Here is an 11,623-nt window from a genome sequence, read left to right as displayed (position 1 = left end):
AAGCCTGGAAATGAGTAAATATGGCGAATAGAACTAAATAATGAGGTTAAATTTGCCATTTTAAAGCAGAAATCGTGAAAATAACAAAACAAAAAGAGTTTTCTTAGATATTTTGTGAGGTTATGTTTGACTTTTAAGCTGTTTTCTAACCTAATCTTGAGTTTTTTCGAATGTAAATCCTTCATTTTGCCAAGAAAAGAGGAAAATTCTCAATTTGAACACAAATTAGATGATTTTGAGGGTTATTTTATCACATAACCTCAAAAATAAAGCGATCAAATTGATTTTTCTAGTCAAAGTAATTGGAAAAAAAGCTTCAATTTGTTTAAATTGAAGTTTTTGCTGTGTAAATATTCTTGTAAAGTAAAAAACACGAAAATAACCAAGGCAAAAAGACATTTTTCAGCATTTTTAATGATATTTTTGAGGTTATGTTTGACTTTTAACCTGTTTTCTAACCTAATCTTAAGTTTTTTCGAATGTAAATCCTTCATTTTGCCAAGAAAAGAGAACATTTCTCAGTTTGAACACAAATTAGATGATTTTGAGGGTTATTTTATCACATAACCTCAAAAAAGCAATAAAATTGATTTTTCTAGGCAAATTTAATTAGAAAAATGTCTCAATTTGGTTGAAATGGAAGCTTTTTAAGTGCAAATATTCTAATATATTTTGCCACTTCCACTTCTAAACACTTCCTTTCAAGCTGTACACCACTTCCGACCATAATATCTGCCCCTGAAGCTGGACAGATTCTAATTAAGAATTCTCAGATGGTATTTAAAAACCATGGCAGAGTTTTTGACAAGTCTGTCAGTTGCTTTTCAGTCGCAATACATTCTGTTGTTTCATAGAAATCTCCTCTCAAAATTTAGATCTTAGAAAATATGCCTAAAATGATGAATTCAAGAATTCTGGGCGGAATTCAGAGAAGAAAGAATGACAAATGAAGGAGAAAAATATATTTTAAGTGTTTAATTGTCGGAAGATAGATTTTAAAGTGTTAAAAGAGAAATAATTGAACCGTTTTGGAGATTATTTATAGATTCTTTAAGAACGTGACAGAGAATTTAAGGGTGAAAACTTGAAAAAAGAATTATATTCTGTAAGTATTCAAGAAAAAGAAATATAAATCTGTGTTAAATACAGAAATTTAAAGATTTTGTTAAATTTTAGAAGAATATTGAATGATTAAAGGGCATTTTGTGGTTTTTCTTGACTCTCAAGCACAGATTTTCGTCAACAATAATTAAGTTCCAGTTTCGTAAAACCGTAAATATCCGATTAAAGATCAAGTATTAAAGTAATATTGTCTCATGATTGGGTTTTTCAAGTTAATTCAATTGAGTTAACACTTACCAAACACTTCCACAAAAAGTGTACACCACTTCCAATCATATTGTGTCCGCCTTGGTCAGAACTCATTAAAGAAGTAAAACTCAAAGAGTGCTAAAGCTTCACGAACTAATATAGTTATCTGTAAACATCTAATCACGAAATCTTTGCTAATCTTCGACTTTAATTGATTAAATTGATCATTATTGGTGCTTTTACACAAATTTAATTGATTTTTAACATTCAGTTTAGCAACGCTTTTATTGTCTCAAATTCAACCATGGAAATTACTGAGAAGATAGTCAAAGATTGAGAAAATCTTCTTAAGAAGAACATGAAGAATTTCCAAGAAATCAATTACTCGCAATTTGAGAACAATTACTTTGTGATTATTGAATCTTTTTTTTTCTATTATTTGTGATTTTAATTTAAATTTTGATTATTTTTTGATATCTTTCAGAATATTTTATTGATAATTTTGATTAATTCATACAAATTTTGATTCTTTTTTTTATTCTTTTCTAAATATTTGTGAAAACTGTTTATTTTATACAAATTCTGATTGTTTTTTTTATTATTTTCTGAATATTTCATTAAAATTTGATTATTTTTTATTATTATTTGTGATTTAAATTTAAATTTTGATTATTTCATACAAATGCTGATTTATTATTATTATTATTACTTAAATCACAGCGTTTACATTCGACATAGCTTCATTTGGCGGCCATCGCCGTCTTAGCGTCGCTGACCAAACCTCCAGGACAAAACTTCTTTGTTATCATTTTCCGGAATATTTAATCAAAATTTGAATAAATAATTGAATAATTGTGAATATTCTGATTAATTGATTTAAAATGATTTTTTAAATATGTAATTCAGAATTTGATTATTTTTCAATTTAACTTGGGAAAATATTCAATTTTTTTTATCATATAACTTAAAATTTGTTTATTTTTCAATTTTACTTGAAAAAATAATAATTTTTCTGCTTATTTAATTCAAAATTTGATTATTTTCTCAATTTTTCTTGGGAAAATATTTTTCTTTGGATTATTTTATTCAGAATTTGATTATTTTTTAATCTTTCTTGGGAAAATATTCAATTTTTTTCATAATTGAATTTAAAATTTGATTATTTTTCAATTTTTCTTGGAAAAATAATTTTTTTTAAATTATTTTCTATTCAAAATTTGTTTATTTTTCAATTTTTCTTGGGAAAATAATCATTTTTCTGATTATTTAATTCAAAATTTGATTATTTTCTCAATTTTTCTTGGGAAAATATTTTTCTTTGGATTATTTTATTCAGAATTTGATTATTTTCTCAATTTTTCTTGGGAAAATAATAATTTTTTTATTATTTTCTACTCAATATTTGATTATTTTCTCAATTTTTCTTGGGAAAATATTTTTCTTTGGATTATTTTATTCAGCATTTGATTATTTTTTAATCTTTCTTGGAAAAATAATAATTGTTGTGATTATTTAATTCAAAATTTGATTTTTTTTCTCAATTTCTCTTGGGGAAACTTGTGGGAAAATAATGATTTTTTGATTATTTCCCATCAAATAATTGATTATTTGATTAGAGAACATTAAAAGTTTCCTCAAAAATCACCCCTTGTGATTGGCCTCTTGAGAATTTCGCTCATAAGATTCACTTCGCCGAACTTACGGCAATTTTCCCCACTCATAAATATTTCCTCACGAAAGGCGAACGCCGAATCGATTGTTCGACAATAAAATCCTGACTGAGGGCGTAAAAGGTTAAATTAATAGTTGGAGATTCACTTGTGCCTCACCGGCAATTCCTCCTGTTGTGCGGATTCCTCAAGGATTCCATCGATTGCCGAGAACTCCTGCCGAACTCTTCGCCAGCAAGTCTGGCGGTGCGTTTGGGGGGTGGGAAATTTCCCTAAAAGGCAGTTCTCGATTACATAAATTTTTAGTGGAAAACTTAAAGCTCTTGAGTGTGTCTTCTGTGGGTGGTTGGGAGGGTTTTTTGCCGCACGAGGCGTCGTTCAAGTCCATTTAGAGATGATTCTCGGGGAATGTCTCGCTCATATCTTCGGCCCACCCCCGACGCCGCCGCCGCCGTCGCACACCCCATTATTGATGAGTGGAAAAAGCCTGAGCGAGAGTCGCCTAAAAGCTTCCGCCGGCGCGCCCAACTCCTGCGGTCGAGTGTGTAATGTTCAAGGACCCCATTTGAGGTTTGAACTTGCTCTCAACGGCTTTCAGTGCACAGAAAGAAAAGAAAAGAGAAGAAAAACAGCAGAAAGAACGACAAATTTCATAATTCATAAAAGTTACAAAAATCTCGTAAAAAAAAAAATGTTTTGTTTGGTAAAAAGACACAAAAATATTTCACGAAAAATTTACACATTTTTACAAACTTTTACCAGTTTTTACGAGCTTTTCACGAGATCATTAAAAAAAAATGATTATTTTCCAAAGTAAAATTGATAAAAATAATAATCAAAAAAATCAAATTCTAAATGAAAATAATTCAAAAAAAGGTTTTTTTTTCTAAATTTAAATTGAAAAATAATCAAATTCTGAATAAAATAATTTTAAAAAGTTTATTTTACAAAGTAAAATTGAAAAATAATCAAATTCTAAATAAAAATAATTTATAAAAAGTTTATTTTCCAAAGTAAAATTGAAAAATAATCAAATTCTGAATAAAAATAATTGAAAAAAAGTTTATTTTCACAATTAAAATTGAAAAATAATCAAATTCTAAATAAAAATAATTAAAAAAAAATTATTTTCACAATAAAAATTAAAAAATAATCAAATTCTAAATAAAAATAATTTATAAAAAGTTTATTTTCCAAAGTAAAATTGAAAAATAATCAAAATAATCAAATTCTAAATAGAAATCAATAAAAAAAAGTTTTTTTTCACAATTAAAATTGAAAAATAATCAAATTTATCATTTAAATAATGAAAAAAAGATTATTTTCTTAACTAAAATTGCAAACAAAAATCAAATTTTGAATAAATATTACAAAAAAAAGATTATTTTCCCGAGTTAAATCATACAAAAAATCAAAATATTATCAAAAAAGGAATTAAATAGTTAAAAAAATAAATATTTTCTCAAACAAAAATTGAAAAATAATTGAAAAAATTATTATTCTCCCAAAAAAAAATACAAAAAATAAAAAAAACCAAATATTGAATTAAATAATTTAAAAAATGAATATTTTTTCAAGAAAATTTTGAAAAATAATCATATTTTGAATAAAATAATCAAAAAAAAAAATTCTAAACTAAAATTACATAAAAATCTTAATAATCAAATTCTGAATTAAATAATCAAAAAATGAATATATTTTCCAAAGTAAAGTTGAGAAAAAAACACAAATTTAGAATGACATAATAAAAAAAAAAATATTTTTTCCTAAGTAAAATTGAAAAAAAATCAAATTCTGAATGAAATATTGAAAAAAGACTTTTTTTTCATAATAATATTCACAATTTTTCAATTATATGTAAAAATTTGATTAAATATTCCGGAAAATAATCAAAAAATAATCCAAATTTGTATGAAATAATCAATTTTTAGCAAATATCTTGGGATGAACTTCAAGGATTGCAAGAGATTCAATTTTCAAACGATCAAACGAGGGAAGAAAAAATACACAAAACTCTTCTAATGATTTTGGACTCCATGGAAAAATGCCTGAAGTAAATTTCCATTATTAACGAATGTTCGATTCGAAAAATTCAGCCCAATTTTCATATTTTACATTTTTTCTTTACATATAAAAAAAAATTGCGTGTAAAAAAAACATTTTTTACCACGTGAAAGAATTGTGTAAAAGTAAAAATGTAAAAAAAATCGCCGATTACGAACAGCAGGTAAAAATTTCAAGCACATATTTTGACGAAAACTTACAAACTATTACGAGAAAATTTGGTAAAATGTGTCAATTAGATGATTTTGTAAATATAAATTACAAAATCTCACAAATAATTACTCGGAAGACATTTTTACGAGCATGTTCGTAATTTTCCCATACGATTTCAGACAAATTTTTTACAAAATTTAACAAAATCCTACTAATTTTTTCTTTCTGTGTGTGAGAAAAGTGTTGGGAAGTGAAAGAGGAGCCGCCATCCGACTTCCTGTCGATGTGCGGCGCTGTTTTCCCCACTCGAGTGGCTGCCGCCACTATTGATCTGTGTTCACACGCCGGCTGAGCGCCGGATCCCGGAAGGATGACAAGGACGTGGAGCGACAAGGCGCGCCTGGGAAATCACGGGGCAAAAGAGTGTTGAGCGAAAAAGAAAGCGGATGAGATTGATTTGATTAACCATCCAAGTTGGAGGCCTTCTTCATCGTCAACTCAATTCTTAATCACATCACAGAAAGTTTCCAATATGCAGAACTCCTCTGCCAAGGGGGAGATAATTCAAGTACCTCCAGAAGTGATGTAAAATTCAGCACAATTGAGCAGAAACTTGCAATATTTCCCTTCTTTTTGACAAATTCTCCCAATTCTTTGGATTTTCTTTGCTTTTTTTGTGCAGAAACAATCATAATAATCAATTTTCTAGGTTATGTAACCAATCAATTTCTGACTTATCTCAAAGCTAATCCAGGTTTTATCCATCTCAAGAAGTTAAGGTTCGTCAAATACTTAGATTTTGAATTGTAAAAATTGATTTTAATGTTCTTTAATTCGTTCATGGCAAATTTCTGTCTTGATTTCCTAATTTTACCAACGAAAAATGCTTAGAAAAATTAATACCAAATTGTGAGGTTATGAAAATCGAAATTAAAACCCTTTCGGATTAAATTAAATCGTTTTCAAACGTAAAAATGCAGTGAATTTAGGACAAATCAGAACGTTTTTACTGTTTAATAAAGTATAAACAGCGAAAATAATTAAGCAAAAAGGTAAAAATGATTTTTTTGAGGTTATGTTTGACTTTAAAACTGTTTCTTTTTTACTTTTAAAATTTAACAAAGCTCAAATTGGTGATTTTAATGGTAATTTCAACACCAGAATCTGTTTAAATTTGCTTCAAGAAAATTTTCATCAAAAAGTGAGGTTATGAATGCTGCTTAAAAATCATTCTTGAACCAATTTGAACCTTTTTACTGCAGAAAATTAGTGAATGTGGCGAAGAAAAAAATGTTTCTACAAGAAAATGACGTTAAATTTGTCACTTTTAAACACAAACTGCGAGAAAACCCAAGAAAAAAGATAATTTTTTAGACCAAAACACAATTTTTGAGGTTATGATTGACTTTTGAGCTCTTTCTTACCTAAAATAAAGTTATTTTAAACAGGAAAAAGCTCAACTTTGCCAAGGAAAAGAGAAATAATCCCAGAATTATCAAAATATTCATGATTAAGAGGATTTTTTAATCCCCAAAATCTGTCTTAAATCAATCACATAACCTAGAAAAAGTAAGAAAATTGATATTTTCTTAACAGAATTATTTAGAAAATGCCTCAATTTGGTTGAAATTGAAGCTTTTGCAGTGCAAATATTCGATATATTTTTCCATTTTCAATTCCTAACATTTCCTTCAAAAACTGTACACCACTTCTGACCATAATATTTGCCCCTTGTAACGAATTAAAGACAGATTTAGTGAATAATTCACAGTTTAGCGCATCAATTCTTAGTGCTAAAGTTGGAGAGATTGTTAGTCATTTACATAGAATAAACATTGCTTTTCTGAAACTTTGATGCCAAGAAAACACTTTAAAATGTGTTTAACTTGAACATAACCTCAAAAATAGTCATTTTAACTCAAAATCAGTAATTTTGAGCTTATTGAAAAGTCATAATAGATGTTTTTCTGATATAGAAAACTTTCAAAATTAGTTTTTGAAGATTTCCTAGTGATATTTTTGAGGTTATGGCGCGGAAAAGATGTCTAAAAACGCGATTTTAAGTGGATTCTAGCAGAAATATCGGATGAAAAACTTAAGAAAGACTAAAATCTTGAGGTTTCAGAAGTGTCAAGCAAATTTGGGAGTGTTTTTGAAGTGATTTGGAAGTCTTGTACAGATTTAAGGCACAATATTTCCTCCTTGTCCTCCGCAATAGATTTCTCTCTATGACTTGAGCGGAGAAAGTCACTTTGCCAATTAAAAGAAATATGATTAAAAGTTTGCGTGAGATTTCCACAATCCTTTCCCCCCCCCCCGCCCACTGAATCCGCTGTGGGGAAATGATTCTGCGATTTCGATGCGGTGGCGGTTGAAAAAGTTTTTCAAAGCGAGGGAAAAATCAGAGATGGAAATTTCCATTTTCGAGCCCTTTATTGTTGAGGCGAAGAAGAAGAAGTTCCATCCCCGAAAAAACCCCCCTAATAAAACAATTTGCATATCAGCGAAGAAGATCAGTGGAAAACCCTTTTCACCACCGCGATTACTCACCATGATTTTTGCCCATCATTGTTCTTACTGTTATTGCTCCGCCAAAGTGACATTCTTCTCGGCAGTTGCCTGATGAGGCTGTTTTCTGTTTTGGGGGGGGGGTGTTGAGGAGCGAAGAAAATGGACTTGAGATTGTCAGTGAAATTTATGGAGGAAATGCCAACAGTAGTTCAATAGATCTTTGCAGAGATTATCAAATGTTTTCCATATCCATTCAACTCATTGCCAGAGAAATCCTCCGATGAGGTCGATTAAATCCAAGTGGGGGATGAAGAAAAAAAAAAATGTCTGCACGGAGGAAAACATCATTTACACTCAGGCAAATGTTGGGGGTGTATATTTTAGGGAGAGAAATAGAAGAAGAATCATGATAAGAATCTATGAGAGATTTTGTATTTCATTGCAGACATCAAGAACACAAGACATAGATTGTTTCCAAAAGGACGAGGAATCAAGAGAGTAAATGGTTTACAAACTGATTTCATTACAGTAATAAATGATTAAAGAACAAACTGACTCAGAAGAAAATCAAAGAAAGGTTTTAAAAATGACAAGAGGATGAACAGAAGGAAAACAGAGACAACAAACCAAGAAATAAATTGAGAAACAGAGAGATAAGTTCAATCACTGACGTTCAAACAATCTTCTTTCTTATTCACATTACCATTTCTTGTCCGATAAATATGGAATGATTCTCATCAAGTTGAATTTCCTCTTTTTTATACTCTAGAATAGAATAAAATAGAGTAAAATATGTATTTACTATCACTGATAAGAAGATACTTTTGTGAGTGGAGTTTGTGTCCATCTCCAGATCATGACGGTATACTTCCTCAGTTCTTACAACAGCAAAGCAAAGAGAAAAAGAAGGAGTTTATGAGTCAGAAAGGTTTGAGGATGAGGCTCTGCAGTTCGGACACAACGAGACTCAAAGACCTGACAGACGAACCAAGTGCGAAGAGGTAGAGATTGGTCAGCCTTACTTAATTACTTACGTGGCCCTACGTCCCTTTAAGGGCCATGGCCTTCTCCACAATGCCTCTCCACTCTCCGCAATCCACCGCCACCGCCCGCCAGCAACGCACCACACCCTGAGGGCCCTGAGGTTCGGGGCCGGCCCCTCCTTCTAGGCCCCGAAAACCACAGTTTCCTGAGCATTCTGTCGTCCGGCATGCTGTGCAGATGCCCGAGTCATCTCAGTCTTCTTGCCCAAATGGAGTCGACAATGTCCGGTTCTCCATAGAACTCCTCCAGTTCGTGGTTCATCCGTATACGGAATTCCTCCGAAGTTGCATCTTGGGTCGACCCCATATATCCTTCTCAGAATCCGTCTCTCAACGATCTGCAGCTTTCGCTCCTCCATGCAGTTCAATGGTGCTACTTCCAGACCATACGTAATCACTGGCTTCACGATGGTTCTTTAGATTTTGACCTTTGTTGACCCATGAGACGTTTCTGGACCGGAAAACTGAGCCGAGACCATTCCAAGGCATGTCTCCTTCACAGCCAGCGTTGAGCGGCCCATAATATTGATGTCATCCGCATAGGCCAACATCTGAGAGGACTTTTCGTTATATTCGGCTTTCCTCACCAGCGTATTCCAGGGACAGGTTGAAGAGAGTCGGTGACAGGGCGTCTCCTTGCCTTAGCCCAGAGCTCACCCTTAAAATTCCCCCGACCTCGCTCCAGTCTCCTTCAAAAGACCGAAGGAACTCGGTTACAGGAAGTTCAGCGTCATAGGAACAAAACAGGAATCAAGAGGACACAAAGTAATTGAAGTCAAACGTCTTCGTGTCTTCGAAGCCTGTTGACTCATTGCGAAGCTCATCGGAAGTGAGCGTATGAAATTGTAGGCGGAGCACTTGAGTGGGCGTGGCCTAATCAAATTACTGCCGCATAATGCGTTCTCCTCTCTTGACTAATTAATGCTCTTCAACCAAATAACCCTCTTTCTAAGTATTTCCCTCACTTTGATGAGGAGTTCATGTCATGGCTGTAAAATGCTTTTCTCTACCCAATAAATCTCCTCCCCCCCCCCCCTTCAATTTTAAGACACTTTCTGTGGCTTCGCATAGTTTTGTTTAAATTCATTTGAGTGCAGACGAATCTCAGCAATTTTCCTCTTGCAATTATATATGGACCCAAGGAGGGTGGGTGGACAGGCAGGGCGTCGCCGGCCCTCTGGGACTTGCCAGGCTGTACACAAGTATGCTGTGGGGGGGGGGGGGTGAGGTAAGAGCTGGAAATCTCCGAGGGGAATAAAATCCATTACATTTATGTAAAGCATATCGCATTGAAATGCAAATTTTTCAGTCACACCAACCTCATGAGTGGGTGGCAAGAAGCTACCTGGAGAGAGCCACCATCCGCAGCCAAATGACGGGGGGTGGGCGTGGGTGGGCGGGGGTGTCGGAGGGGATGAAATGTGCGGTTGAACACATGTGAGATTCCACCTCACAAACCCCGGAGGGGGTGTGTATGCAAATGTTTCTTGTTTTGGGTGGGTTTTTGGTTTTTAGTTCTCGGCGAATCACACTATATACATATATATATATACGTGGCAGTATGGGCTTTTAAAGCTCATGGCATTTTCCCTGTCCACACACACACACAGGCAAAACTTTAACCATATCTATCGTGTGTGTGCGCGCCTTTTCTTCTCCTATCACTTCGATCTCTTTCACGAATTACTTCCCATCAGGCCTCGATCTCGCCCAAGGGGCAAATCACAAGGGGTGATTTTTGAGGAAACTTTTAATGTTCTCTAATCACATAATCAATTATTTGTGTAAAATAATTTAAAAAATCATTATTTTCCCAAGTAAAATTGTAAAATATTTAAAATTTTAATAAAATAAAATAAAAATGATTATTTTCTCAACTAAAATTGAAAAAAGAAATTAAATTTTGAATACATAATTAAAAAAGATTATTTTATAGAGTTGAATAAAAAAAAATTAAAATATTATCAAAATATGAATATTTTGTCAAATAAAATTGAAAAAAAAAATTACAAAATATCAAAATAACCAAATATTGAATTAAATTATTAAAAAAAAAATGAATATTTTCTCAAGTAAATTTTGAAAAATAATCATATTTTGAATAAAATAATCAAAAAAAAATTCTAAACTAAAATTACATAAAAATCTTAATAATCAAATTCTGAATTAAATAATCAAAAAATGATTTTATTTTCCAAAGTAATAGTTGAGAAAAGAAACACAAATTTTGAATGACATAATAAAAAAATAAATATTTTCCAAAGAAACATTGAAAAAAATCAAATTCTAAATGAAATATAGAAAAAAGATGTTTTTTTCGATCATAATAATATTCACAATCAAAAAAATAAACCGAATTTGTATGAAATAATTAATTTTAAAATCAAATATTCAGGAGTAATTAAAAAAAAAATAAAAAAATAATCAAATTCTTATCAAATATTCAGAAAATAAACAAAAAATAATCAAAATTTGACTTAAAATCACGAAATAATCGAAAAAAGATTGAATAATCACCGAAGTTAATGGTCTCAACTGGCGAGTGACTTTCCCCTTGCTCTCGCCATGGTCATGCGGTTTGGGGGGTTGGGGGGTTGGGGGGTAAATCCTTGGCAAGTGTCTCGCACACCAAAACTTTCCTGACGCGCTTACGGGCGATGGGAAGTTTCACTGATTGGATTTTCGCACGAATTATGTGTCATTTTCGACGAAATTTCAAGCGATAAGCACTGGGAATTTCCGGCAATTTTTCCACCCCCCCAAGAAGGGATCAATGCTTGAGGCTCGCTTCTCGATTGTCTATTTAAGATTGAGTCTTGATGGGTGTGGAAAAGCCATTTGAGCTGAATGGCACGAGAGATTAAATCAGAC

The sequence above is a fragment of the Phlebotomus argentipes genome, unplaced genomic scaffold (genome assembly GCF_947086385.1).
Source record: "Phlebotomus argentipes unplaced genomic scaffold, Phlebotomus argentipes genome assembly contig_21, whole genome shotgun sequence".
NCBI lineage: Eukaryota > Metazoa > Arthropoda > Insecta > Diptera > Psychodidae > Phlebotomus > Phlebotomus argentipes.
Note: the sequence above shows the minus strand (reverse complement) of the source record.